Source organism: Mesocricetus auratus, unplaced genomic scaffold (genome assembly GCF_017639785.1).
Source record: "Mesocricetus auratus isolate SY011 unplaced genomic scaffold, BCM_Maur_2.0 Super-Scaffold_6730, whole genome shotgun sequence".
Classification (NCBI taxonomy): domain Eukaryota; kingdom Metazoa; phylum Chordata; class Mammalia; order Rodentia; family Cricetidae; genus Mesocricetus; species Mesocricetus auratus.
In genome coordinates, this window is record NW_024429184.1 from 27389579 (window position 1) to 27403794 (window position 14216).

Genomic DNA, 14216 nt, shown 5'->3' on the forward strand with positions numbered 1-14216 from the left:
CTACATTATAACTGTTATTTTGCTACTATTATGAATTGTAATGTAAATATTTTTGGAGCTAGAGATTTGCCAATGTGGTCAAGAATCACAGATTGAGAACCACTGTCCTAATGCTACATAAAAATGGGATTTTGTGGGCTAAAAACCTATGTCTGGATGAGAGGATCCTTTAACTAGCTTAGTGGTAGGCTATCAATGGTTACTTAGGAAGATTAAACTTCTACAATAGTCATATCAAAAATGACACAAAATAACAAAGTATATGGACCCAAAATTACATACACTGATCCATCAGTATATGCAAGACATGATAATACATGGCTCATTTAGATTCTCATTGAACATATACAAGTAGCATTTAAACTCTAAACTCAACACCATAATTGTACTTTATATATAGGAATGATATTAAATCTGTTGGGTATCTTGTTTAATACATAAAAGTGTTCTGGTGTCAAAGAAAGCAAGAACATAGGTTTGGGATGTTGTTGTGCACAAATTTTCTCCAAGATAAGGTTTTCCATCCAGCATGGAAGTTCCTTAAGCACCAGAAGTCAACAGCTCACAAGTATTAGGAGAACCCTGAAAGTAACCACATACTCTAGGTTCCTCCTCCACAAGATTATATAAACAGTGAAACTGCTGAGTGACAGTTCCAGACAAGCTGAGCTTCCTAGAAGAGGCTCAGACCAACTGAGCCCCCTGGAAAGGGCACTCACCAGCCTGTTGAGCTGCCTGCAGGCTGTGCAGTGTACTTCAGCCTTCTAGAAGAGGCACTCCACCCTCACCTGCCCTCCAGAGCTAGGTTGAAAACAAATTAGTGTGGTATTCATACTTCTAGTGAGGTCTGTCTCTTTTTGGTGCTCTAGACTCCATCTTCTCTTGCCTATCAATGGGTGTTTTCTTAATGTTTATCACATTGCTGCCATCACTGGATTTTTCTTCTCTTCTGATTAATCATGGGAATATAGATGTCTTTATTTTATCCTTTCTTAAAATTTTGTCTCATTATGACATTTTAAGGTAGCAGTATGATTGTACTAGCATCATTGTTCTCTTTCCTCCCCCTGGAGCCCTTCCTCCCTGTAAATAATCTTTATTTCATTGCATATATGTACATATGCATATGTTTATATATATACATCACTTCCATATATGAAAGATAATGTGCTACATTTAATCTTTCCTCCATTATCACTCTTATTTCTCCCTACTTCCTCTTCAAATATATTCCTCTCTTACATGGTCTACCTATACTTAAATGTCTCCTAACTTGTCAAAATCAAGAGTAATATATATATATATAATATATAATATTTTTGATTATCACAACTACAAAAATGAATAAAACTGGTATGTATTTATGCTCAACTTTTTAGGATTTAATATATGTATATAATAAATCAAATAATCTCCTGTATTACCCTCCAACTACACCCACAAAGCCCCCTTCTAACTGCATGTGTTCTTTTTCTGCCTCTTCTTTTTTCCTTTTCTTCCTTCCTTTCCTTCTTGCTTCTTTCCTTCTTTTCTTCTTTCCCCTCTTCTTCTTTCTTCCTTCTCCTTCTCTTCTCCGTCCTCTATGTCCTTTTTCATATTCTTCAACAATTCACTAAATCCAATTGGTACTATCTATATGTTTATGAATGTGTGGCCTTCTACTTGAGCATATGAAACCTACCAAAGACACATCCTCAATGAAGAATGATTCTTCCTACCCAATAGATGTCAACTTCTAATAGTTCATCAGTAAGGACTCCTCTTCTTACTGATGCCCTTCCCTCCCTGAGTAGTCACAGGTTTTTTGTGGCATACATATGTACATAGATGTATGCATATAAACATAATATCCACATATGAGAGATAACATGCTAAATTAATCTTGCTTCCATTATTCTCTCATCTTTATTTGCTTCATCTGCTTAAAACTGTTCTTCCCTAATTTTGTGTCCTTATTTTTAACATCTCATAGTTTTTAAGTCAAGAATAATATGTATAGTCTTTTAATTTTATTTCTAATATATTTCATGTAAAAATATATGTATTATATAGCATACAAATTATAAATTTTATAATATAGGAAATGAACATATACCTGTGTAAATATATATTTAAAACATAAAATAGATATTCTTATATTTCTGATGACCTAGTGATTGTCTTTCCCATTTATGCTGGACTTTTTTCTAGCTTAGTTGTATAGGTCTTGTTCAGATGTACCAGGCTTGGCATATCCAGAACCATGCACTTCTAAGCACTCCATTCTCTGACACTTACTTCTGCCTCCTCTTGTGAGATGTTTCCTATCTTGTATACTAATATTATTAAAAATAAAAAGTAAGAATTTAATTTGGAAAAAAGAATACATACATCCTGGAACCTTAAAATACCATAAAATCAAAGTGAAAAAATTAGTAATGGTGATATTTAGATTCAGATTGAGATGATGTATAAATTTATTATTTCAAAAATATGTTGGTTGTTATTATTAGCTGAGAGGAATTAATGCTACGCAAGAAGAATAAAGGCAATTCCAAAAGCAACAGGAAAAAAAACGGTCTCTTAGAAAACTTAAGTGAAGCTGAGTAATACTCTTTTACTACTCTTTTTGTGTGGTTTTTACGAGACAGGGTTTCTCTGTATTGTTTTGGAGGCTTTCGGTCCAGCCTGGCCTCAAACTCACAGAGATCCGCCTGCCTCTGTCTCCCTAGTGCTTGGATTAAAGGCATGCGCCACCACCACCTGGCTCTTTTTATTACTCTTAATTGGAACCTGCTACATCAAGGATTTTGTCAAGTTCATTATGGGAAGCAACTTTGTCAGCGTTACTAAATTTCTTCTCACCATAAAACCAATATCAATATATATGTGACTTCTTCTACCAGCACTGTTCAAGAGGGATGCTCACTTTGTGTCTGACACAGCGTCTACTCTTGGATACTCTAAGGTCACACCTACAGGTTGTCTTCCATATCCTCAACTCCCAGGACTGAGTATCTTTTCTGTATCCTGTTACATTGAAGGGGATGTGGCACTGCTGTGCAGCATCATATCATCTCTCATTATTATGCCTGTATGAAATTTGTTGAGGCTTTTCCTTCTGAATGCTGTGCTAGAGCTAATGGCTCTATTTTATATGTTCAGTCATAGACTGCCCCAATTTTTGCATCTAATTGCCCTCTTTTTATATCAAATAAAACATCTAGTAAGGGTTTCACATATGCAAAACTTAGTTTCTCATTTCCATTTTTTCATACCACAAGCTCACTTTTATTTCAATAAAGGCCAGTTGTAATTTTAGTCACTCCAAACCAGCTCAAAAGAAAACCAAAATGACAAAATTTTTGAAAACTTGCCCTCAGTTTCTTCTATCCCTTTCACTACTCTAATAAGTTCCTTAGAAAAGTATTCAGCCTAGTTCCAAACTAGATATTCTCAACTTCTCCACACCCTTATGGTCACTGCAGTTCCCCAAATGACCATCTTCTGTCATCTGAGCTATTTAGTCCTCTCTCACTCAGCCTTAGAGTATCCTTGAAATAATAAACAAGATTAATCTCAAAAAGCATACAGACCATCTCTTGTACCTCAATACAGCATCCATATATATTTTCTAATATCTCCTAATCTAATACTCAAAGCATGGTCTGTGAGCTTGTACAATCATCTCAAACTGTGCCTAACCAGAATCTGTTCTTTAACAAACGGCAGGGGTCACTCGAATGTTGAAGAACACTGCTGAGCAGATACACAGTTCATCTTTCCCACAATCATTCTGACTACAGACCCAACTAGTGTACACATTTATGATCTCTTTTAGAGTATGAAGCATAGCAGCCTCACCTCGCTTCATGATGCTTACCTTGGTCTTCATTCTGATAGTTATTTCCTAGGCAAAAGTGTGGCTAATCCTGCACCCAGTAGTTACTTTCTTTCTCAGTTTTTCCTAACTCTCTCCTCTTACTCATCTTTTCAAATCTTTTATAACATGGGCCCCTCCTCACCATGGTGTTAACCACCCCTTTCCACAGCACATATTTTATTCAGGTATCTTATGTACTGCCCATAGATAGTCTCGAAACACTTGGTCTTTTCCTAGCTTCTATTTCTGTTTTTCATTTGTTTGTTTGTTTGGTTGATTGAGTTGGTTTGGTGTCTCAGAATACTTTTATTTCACATGAGTAGTTCTTATAAACTGTGTGTTGAATAACAACACACTGATTCATTGTCTCATGTTCTTCACCTTCTTAAGCTTTCCAATAGTCTAATTGTCAGTTTTGTTCATAGGTGTTAGCACAGGCACACTTCTACCCCTTTCTCTTCTGTGGGAAAAATGACCACATGCCTGAAGCCTTAGACAGGCTCTGCTAGTCTGCTGTCATGATGGGCAACACAGAGGACTGTTGATGTGGCCTAGTGCTCTCAGCAGGAGACTGAATATACAGATAATAGCTGATCCAGAGCTCTGATTGGGTCTTCAGTATCCAAGAAGGATATCTGCAGTCACTCTGCAAGGTAAGCATGGAACAAAATCACAATTAGAAATTTAAGAATTTTTTAAAATTTCCTAAATAATATAAAATTTTAGTTTCTTAGCTTGTACAGTAACAACATGATGATAAATTGAGGGGAATATTATTTGACCAGTATAGTTCTCCCTCTTCCTGAAAATCCCCTGAACCACCTGCAACCAGGTAAAGACAGAGGTAAAATAAGTGCACAAATATAAGGAGTTCTGACTTAATGCCTTTTCTCACATGTTCTGCAACTAAAACAAATGCTATTGACATTCTGTGCTTTCTTATCCTTAAGGTCTAAAACTGGAGAGAATATTTTGCGATTGAGAACACACTGCTCTTCCAGAGGGCCGGTTGATTTCCAACATCCATATGAGAACTTATAGTCCTCTGTGATTCTAGTTGCAGGAGGTCTGATATTCCCTTCTGACCTCCTCAGACACTGCACACAAACTGTACATATTCATACATGCATGCAAAACATCAAACACATAAATAATAAAATAATTTTTGTAAAAATAATTTCTGTAATGTCTGGAAGGACGTAAGTTCATTTTTCACAAAGAGGGCACAGGAGTTCCTTTAATTTTTAAGGAGACCAGTCATAGGAAGAGATTCTTACTGTTTTTGTTAGAGTCGTCTATTGACTCCATTAAAAATAGTCACCATGAAAGGAGTCTCTAAATGAGCAAGGTTTTCATATAAAAAGAGGGAAAATTCCTCTACAGTCACATGGTTAATATTGTAGCAAGAAACTTCTAGATACATGTGTGAAAATGTAGAGCACGTTTGGTGAATTTCTGCAGAGGACAGACACAACAGCAGATGTTTAAGCTATTTGTTTTACATCTTTCTGCTACTTAACTGGAGACCATTGTCCTATGAGCTTCATTCTACTCCATTTCTTCAGAGCAGCAAAAGACATCCATAACTTTAAGGTGGTAAATAGGACAGTTTATTCCTAGAAAGGTAAACTTGGTTAAGTTCTTAGAGAATCCCATTTCTTGAAGTGACTTAATTGTATTATAAATCTTTTTAGAGACCAGGAGGTTTGTGATAGTACATTCTAGCATGAAAATTAAGGTGCACACATTTCTATCAGGACTTTCTCATTTGTTTAAAAAAACTTTAAAAACTATAATAGCTAAAAGAAGAATCTGCCACAAAAATGTAAGTAAACAGACAAGGTGAAAACGTCATTTCCAGTGAGCTATGTATGTACCCTCATTTCTACTATGAAGCTATGGGAAGTGTTTATTTTATGACACTATGTAGTAAACTATGTCTGCAGGACTTTCAGATGTCTAGGTAGGTATGTCTGGAAATAATGAACTGAATTACACAACCAACAAATTTAATTAAGAAAGTAAGCAGAAGATTTGTGTTTCCTGACATAGTTCTGGAAATTGCACTGCTCCTCAGTTTTATCACAGATCGTTCTAATTGTGCTATTAATAATTAATTTTGTTCAAGGGAAGTGCAGAGTTGTAGAGGTGCTGCCACTGCCCTGTATGTCATGGGATACACAGTGAGGTGACCCATGGCATGGTAAGCCCCACAGCCTGAAGACTTTGGAACTGTTCTAGTCACAACTCGTCCTTGACACTCAAGGCAGAGCCTTGCTCGCAGATAAAGAAGAGTGGATACTTTTAAGTAAATTAACTAATTATTATCATATTGTAAGTATGGAATATTTCCTTTTGATCATCATTATATACAATTTATCTATATATTAACCTGTCATTTAAATGTGGATAAGACCAGGTCACACAGGCAAATGATAATAAAAATGAAAGGAATTAAAACTCAGCTATCTTTTGATATTACTTCCATATAATGTTTCTGAGGAATCATGATGTAAAAAAGCCACAATGTGATTTTAAAAAATGGAAAGAAACTTCTGTAATTTTATGTCATTGAAGTATAAGTTCAGATAGGTAATATCTTCAGAGAGTGTAAAGTCCAATCGCATGCATTCTGGATGCAACTTGTCAAACACCCAGATGACCTGAGTAAAGACAGCACCGTTTCCATTCTTTGTGTGTGTATTGTTTGCATCTGAGAAGAATTTGCATTCTGTGGGGACATTTTGGAATACAAAAAAAGATAGCACCATCTATAAAATGGGCAATTGTGTTTGCCAGAGAGAACTTCCATGGGAAGACAATCTTGGAGCACCTGTGATGCTTGGCAGAAAATCTGTTTGGCTGCTTTCTTGAAAGAAAGGCTACATGGGTCATTATGACTCATGGCTTTGATGCAGGAGTACAGTGTCAGAAGACACAGTGCCAAAAATTCTGAATGGAGCTTCATCTACCATCATGGAACAGCAATCTATCAGAGCCAAGATAGAAATCACTCTTCAATACTGAAATAGAGTATATTCTCGTTTAGTAAACACCATACAAATGAAATCTAAATGCTTGATAGCTTAATTTGGGAAAATGGTTTTACCTTTTTTCTTTCTCTTCTCTTCTCTTTCCCAGTTCTATGCTTTGCAGGATAAATAAAAGCCTACTTGACAAATTTCTAGGCTAAGGGATTTAAATGTTATAATTAAGACAAATCTTTGAATTGCAGACATTGCTAAAAACAAAACAAGTCAACACATCCTTGAAACTCTCAGCATACCAAGCCAGAAGCAGCACAGTCAAGTTATCAGCAAAGTAAACTTTGAACACTGCCACCAGTTTACCAACACAAGAAACCAGGAGCATCACAATCAAGTTATCAACACAATAAACACAGAGCATGTGAGCCCAGTTACCAAGACAATAAACTAGGAGCATCATAACCAAGTTACCAACAAAATAAACCAGGAGCATCTGAGCCCAGTAACCAATGATAATAAACCAGTAGCATCACAATCCAGTCATCAGCACAATAAACTATGAGCATCAACACCCATTTATCAGCGGGATAAATCTTGTGCATCACAGCCTATTTACTAGAACAATGAGCCCTGACTACAACACCAAGTTACAAGTTTGAACCAATAGTTGAAATCTGACACCTACTAGAAGTATGCAAATAGTCCCAGAATCTTGCTTCCAAATCTGTACTGAATGTGATAGTCTTACCAATCACCCTGTAGGGAACAACCTACAAACCCCCAAAAATAAGTTTTTCAGGAACCATAGTTCTGATCATTTTAAATGTGAAATCTGACTTTGTGATAATTTCTCTTTGATGTCACAGAAAGCATGGGAGACTTTGGCATAAATGAAATCACAACAATTTATTTTCTTGTGAAGATCTCAAGGCAAGCATTTCCTGAGACTTCCCTTGACAATGCAGATGGACTTGTGTTACTTGACAATGCTCATGTAACTTTGCAGTGGTTAGTCTTAGTTATAACGTGTTATAAAAGAACAAGAAAGCTAGACATTCATAAATGTGTTGTTTCTGTGGCTCTCCCTCTACCACTCCTTGCTGGGCCTGGAAAATCTTTTCCCTTTTGCTCTTAAACACCAGACCTCATGAGCCTCTGGCCTTTGGTTCTGGCTTCCATCAACTTTATATGTGAGATTTGGAGGTACAGCATCTATTTTCCTGGTTCTGATGCTGTTAGATTTGGAATCAGCCATGCCACCAACATCCTTGGGTTTCCACATATTATCAGACACATCAATGAATTCCTTACCTTTTTTAACACAAGATTCCATTTTTATTTGTAATATACCTTCTCTCTGTCTTCAAGCAATCATCTATTTATTGCCTATCTATCTCCATTTACATGACATACTGTGACTGATTTGGGAACTAAAATAAATTCCTTGTCTGTTAATTCATTCTTGTCACGTTGTTTTATCACAGCAATAGCAAACAAAACAACATAAAAGTTTTAATATTCCTAATTGACTGGTCACTCTAGGATGACTCTCAGTCCTGATCACTGGCTTCCTCCAGAAAAATAATCTTGAGCCTCCACAGAAAAAAGCCAGGTTTCTCCCCACATGTGATTTATAATCTATACACCTGTAGATCTCATATGGCTTTGATTTATTCTTTGCAGATAGAAGTTATCTTAATTCTACTACAAATCCATGAAGTAACATGTATTTGTAGAACTAATCTTTCTCCCTTTTGTCCAGCTGACTCACAGTCAAAATGACTGGTGTCGTGGAGGCAACCCTGAAGGTTCTCCTATACTAACCAGAGGGAGGTCATACCACTCACACACCAGTGTCCCTAAGAGCCCAAGAGTAGGTATGTCATGTTAGCCTCATCACATTAGGATGGATATAGCAATGAAAACTGAACACTGTCCTGAAGTTCCAGGTGATTGATGTAACCAATTAGCAGGTGCCCTAATTAACCCACTGACCTTTTCTCAGTAATGGTATACAGTAAAAATATATTGTACAATTTTTCTTGAATTAATTTTACTTCATTTGATTTGGAAAGCCTCACAGCATTCATTGATTATCATAAATATCCTTTACCCCTCAAATACAGAATGATTTCTTTTCTCACATATCTATACAAATTTTTCATTGCTTTTCTTCCACAATCCACCTTAATAATGGCTAGAAGTACTCTCACCTCTCCCCAATATTGTTTTAGGGACTTGTTCTGTAGTTATGGATATAGAAATTAGCAAGAAAAGCATGAAGGTTTTTAAGTACCTGTTGTTAAAAAAAAACAAAAAAATGAGAGGTTGGAAGACATCCTGGAAAATAAAAATGGTATTTTTGTCTTAAATATTTAAAAATATGCTAGTTTTAAATCATTTTCTTTTTCATTTTCTTTTTTCCAAGACAGAGTTTCTCTGTATTGTTTTGGAGGCTGTCCTGGAACTAGCTCTGTAGATCAGGCTGGCCTTGAACTCATAGAGATCTGTCTGCCTCTACCTCCTGAGTGCTGGGATTAAAGGCATGTGCCACTAATGCCTGGCTTCCTATTATTTTTCAATGGATCCAAAAATGTTATGAAAAGACTAGACTTTCATTTATCAAGCACTCAATTTCCCAATTGTTAGTACTTTACCAAACTAAAGCAAGGAATGAATTACTTTTTATTAATTTTCCTCATGTAAATTCTTCATTTCCATGACTGATTCTCATACTTTCAGTATGTGCAATTGCCTTAATTTAAAAGTTCGTTGGATGCCATTATTTGGAAGTACAGTTAATATTTGTCATTGAGTGACTTAAAAATGCTAGTGATCTAGAGGAATGACACCAACTAGCAAGCTAAGTAATAGTGGAGAGACCACCTTGAATGCCCATTCCTGATAATGAACTTGATGTCTATAGCCATCCTAGAACCTTCATCCAGTGACTGATGGAAGCAGAAGCAAACACCCACAGTTAGACACTGAACTGAACCCATGGAACCCAGTGACAGAGAGAGAGGAGCAACAAGCAAATTGGCAAAGATTGGGCTGACCAAACCAGCAGAGACAGCTGATCTGAACAAGGGGGAGCTCTTGGACCCCAAACCGACAGCTGGGAGGCCAGCATGGGACTGATCCAGACCCCCTGAGTGTGAGAGTCATTGAGGAGGCCTGGGCAACTATGGGGCCCTGGGCAGTAGATCAGTGTTTAACCCTCGCATACAAACGGACTTTGTGTGTCCATGGCACAAGGAGGGATGCTCTCTCAGCCTGGACTCCTGGGGAGTGCCTGGACCCTACCCTGAGTGAAACGTCAGACTCTGGATATCCCCTGTGTGGAGGGAAGTGGGGATGGGGTGGGAGGCTGGGGGGAATGGTGGGGGGCTACGGGAGGAAGGGAGGGCGAGGCAACTGGGATTGATATGAGGAGCGAGCTATTTAAAATTAAATTAATAAAAAAACCTTTAAAAATGCTAATTTTTCAGACCATTTATTGGAGTACATTGTTACCAGTTTTTATAGATGGTGACACTGAGGCTCCATAGATAAGTTGAACATTATACTAAAGTCCACATAAAAATACCAGGGGCAGGCTTGTGATAGTAGATCTCAGCCCTAACACTCAGATGTTGGACTGCCTCCAAAAATGCCTTCCATCTCTGGAAGAATTAAGAATTGATTGAGTGCCTCTCTGGAATTACATTAAATTGCATGCATGCGTCCTTGCATTCTTTTGAAACCTATCATCTAAAATCAACTCCCCAGAGGAAAAGAGAGAAGTCCAGGAAGAAAGATGATTCTGTTTAACAATTATGAGTGGACATAAAGAACATCAGGCAGAAGGAACAGTAGAAGTTGAGGCATTTTTCCATTGTTCCTAATGGTCCCAAGTGGAGGCAAGAATGTGATAGTATTCCTTAGGCTTAAAAACTGCTTAACAATATTTTGTCAGGCTGGTTCTGGATCCAGGATGGATTCCATACTTGTCACCCTGCTTTTATGAATTGTAATGCTCCTAATTAGGATCCAGACTCAAGACAGGCTGTGAGAATTTAATCATCCATTTCTGATGTTCTGGGTCAACTGTAATTCTTAAATAGAAACATCCCGAGGAGTTGTACATTGCTGCAACTTATAGCCATGCCTTACTTTTTACATGAGGTGATTTCACAGGAAGTCTAACCAATGTTCCATGTGTCTATCAAGTTACATAAAAGCCAGACTGTTTAGACTGAGTTCATATTTCATATTTTTTCTAAACTTAACAATATCTGTCACAGTGTTACTTTTCTGTGAAAGAAAGAAAACCTTGAAATATTAACAACTGCATTTTGTTCCAGGATTCAAATTGTCCAGAAGGCAAGACTGCCTCAAATACCATCTCCATAGAGCAGTTTATGGCAAAGAGAAAGGCTTTGCCCTTTCTAGGATGGGGTATCATGCACACCAGTCATTTCTCCCTTGCTGTTCCTTGGCAAATATCTTAATGACTATTTCACTCATATTAATGAAAGGCTATCTGTACAGACTCTGTAAAACATCCACACTAAAGTTAAAGACCCTCTGAGCATTTGCAAAGCTGGAATGGCATTTACAGAACAAAGCAGAGATGAGCCACAGGCATCCTTAATAAAGATGTTGCTTGTATCTGCTGAATGGTTTTGCTTACACAGCTTTATAGATGGTTCTTGTCTTGAGGGTACTAAACCCATTCAAACGGTCTATTTTTCTTCTAATTGGTTTTCTGCCACTGGCTTATTAGCAGGCTTCACCCCCCACACACACACAAACTCTCCTCCTTCCTTTTGGTATTTACCTCTATCCCTGCATGTCCATCTGCCTCAGGATGTAGGCAAGTCAGGTTTGCTAAAAACTAGGCAGAAATGTGCTCATCTTACCTCCTTGAAATATTCATAAGCTTTATCATGTTTCACCTTCCATTTTCTTTGATACTCAGCACTTTCTACAAAGAATGTAATGGGGGACAGAGGGGTGAAGATCAAAGGGGGTGCTTATCTCCAGCGACATGTCCAAACAGGCACTTGCCCCTCTCTAATATGCTCATATAATTTGTTCCAAAGCCCAAGCCTGGAAGGAAAGCATCTTGAGGAAGTTTCTTTTCATGGGCTGAGCCATCTGCTAATGCAAGGCTGTACCAGCAATTTACAAGTAATGGTTTACAGCTGTGAACCCTGGCTTCTGCACTGTTTTGGTCATTTAGTAATTACAACAGTTTCATTAACATTTAAAGGGAATAGTGTGCTCAATATCAATTAGGGGCTATCTGCAACTGCGTAGCACCATTTTCATATTTGCATGTGACATTTAATATTCTGCACATAAATTCTTGGTCCTGGAAATGCATTGCCACAGAAGGTCAAAATTAATCCAGAGCCTATTTCTACCTAACTCTACTAAGCTTTGGGAAATATTTCTGCAGAGAACCGGATCATAAAAGGTTATGCTGGGGACATTTCTACACATCTGAACATTTAGGGACTTTTTCTCACCACTAAAGTTAAGGTTAAAGAGTTTTCCCAGTGCTCTACTGTGTTCTGGGTGGCTCCAATCTCATCTCATTCAGATCTGAATACATTAAGTAGAATGATTACACATATTAGTTGCCAACCTTACACACCCACTGTCAGACTTGAATGCCTAATATTTTGAGGAGACTGTGGATTTGAACACTTAATAAATAGAACCAGAATATGCAAAAAAAATCTAAAACCATTTTCATCTGAAAGTAAGTCTTGGGACCCATGTAAATGTTTGGGCAAGGTTGGTATCCCAGATGTAACCAAAGTCTTTGCTGATGACCTGGACACCACGGGCTGAGAATTTTTCAAGAATTTGGTGGGAAACTTTGGTAAAGAACTGAATAAGAAAGGTGAACTGTCCTGATGGTAGGGATTCAGGAGCTCATGTCGGGAGAGAACAGGCTCAAAAGGGCAAGTTGCAAAAGGTTCAATAGGAATGGGCTGAGAACAGAAGCATGGGACTTTTCACTGCTGACCCTGAGGGGCTGACCCTGACAGGAGGTAAGTTAGACACAACACCCCTCTATCCTGAAGGCAGAAGGAGGGAAAATATCACCAAGTATAGAAAGACTGAAGAGGGCATTGAAAGGGATGTTTCTGGCTCAGTGCAACTGGATTTCGTGAAGATGTGAAACTATGACTTACCTGCTATGGCAGAGTCCAAACATTGATGTGTTCTAACAGGTATTCTGTTTGAAATTAGTCACAATGCTGTGTAGACCAAGTAGATGGTTACTTAATGTGTTAGGATAAAGTAAAAAATTAGCTGAAAATTTCTGCATGACCTATGGCATTGTTTTCTGAAAAGAAGATACACACACGCGTGCACACACACACACACACACACACACACACACATGATCAAGGTGGGGGGATAGAAAGGGAGGGAGGGAGAGTGCTAAGGGAACAAATGGCAGCATGGCATGTAAAACTCTATCATTAATTTTATCTCAGTTGGTATGGTGTACACTGAAAATTTTGAAGGAGTGATTGTCCACAAATTAACTCAGGGTCCATTCCTTGAGCTATCCTGAGTTGTTCAATAGGGAAATGTTCTAAACAGATCATTTTAACTTTATTTGATAAGGTGCCCATCATCTAGTAAAAATGGTGGTACAGCATGGCTTTAATTCCAGCACTTGGTGCCTCACTACTCACTTCCTCTAAGCAGATATTACTTTCTAACTTTTCCACCTTTCTTTGTAGTCTATTAGGTTCTTAATCCAAAAATGGATTAATTCACTGATAAGGTTTAGGATTTCAAAATCCTATCCTTCATAAAGATCCCAACTCTGTATAGTGCTTCAATAGGGACAAAACGTTTGTCACATGAACCTTTGGTAACATTCAAGATGCAAACAATAACACCAAACAGAAAGGAAAAGGAAAAATAAAAAGAAAAGAATGATGACAAATGTTCCTTGTGAAGTTTACTTTCTATCATACAGGATCTCTGATGAACTATATTGTGGCCTAATGGCCCATTTCTCAGTTTACCCACTAGTACCTTACCCAATAGAAGGTCAATGGTTGGTTCCCCTCTGGAAAGATGAAGATGGAGTGCCTTTATGGGTATGAGAAAGGATTCTATTTTCATAATACGTCAGAATGGGCACATTTTAAAGAAGAAAGAGTGCTTGTGCTTTGCAGTTCTGGGGATGAAGGTTATGATACCTTGTGGTGATGGCATTCATGATGCTGGTGCAGGGCATCATGTGCTAAGTGGCACGGGGTGTGCATGTTTCGCCTTTGCTCTTTTATGAGATTTAACTCAGATGTCTCACATTATATAGATAAATTTATTCTGAGAATAATGCCCTC

General features: G+C 37.7%; 1 long non-coding RNA gene across 1 annotated transcript; it reads right to left on the bottom strand.

Annotated features, from left to right (window-relative positions):
- Positions 1 to 4106: 4106 nt before the first annotated feature.
- On the bottom strand, positions 4107 to 13968 carry LOC121138945. The gene is made up of 3 exons (XR_005875809.1): positions 13908 to 13968; positions 5383 to 5478; positions 4107 to 4508 (listed from the first exon to the last, which is right to left on the bottom strand). It is a non-coding gene; the product is annotated as an uncharacterized LOC121138945 (long non-coding RNA).
- Positions 13969 to 14216: the final 248 nt, after the last annotated feature.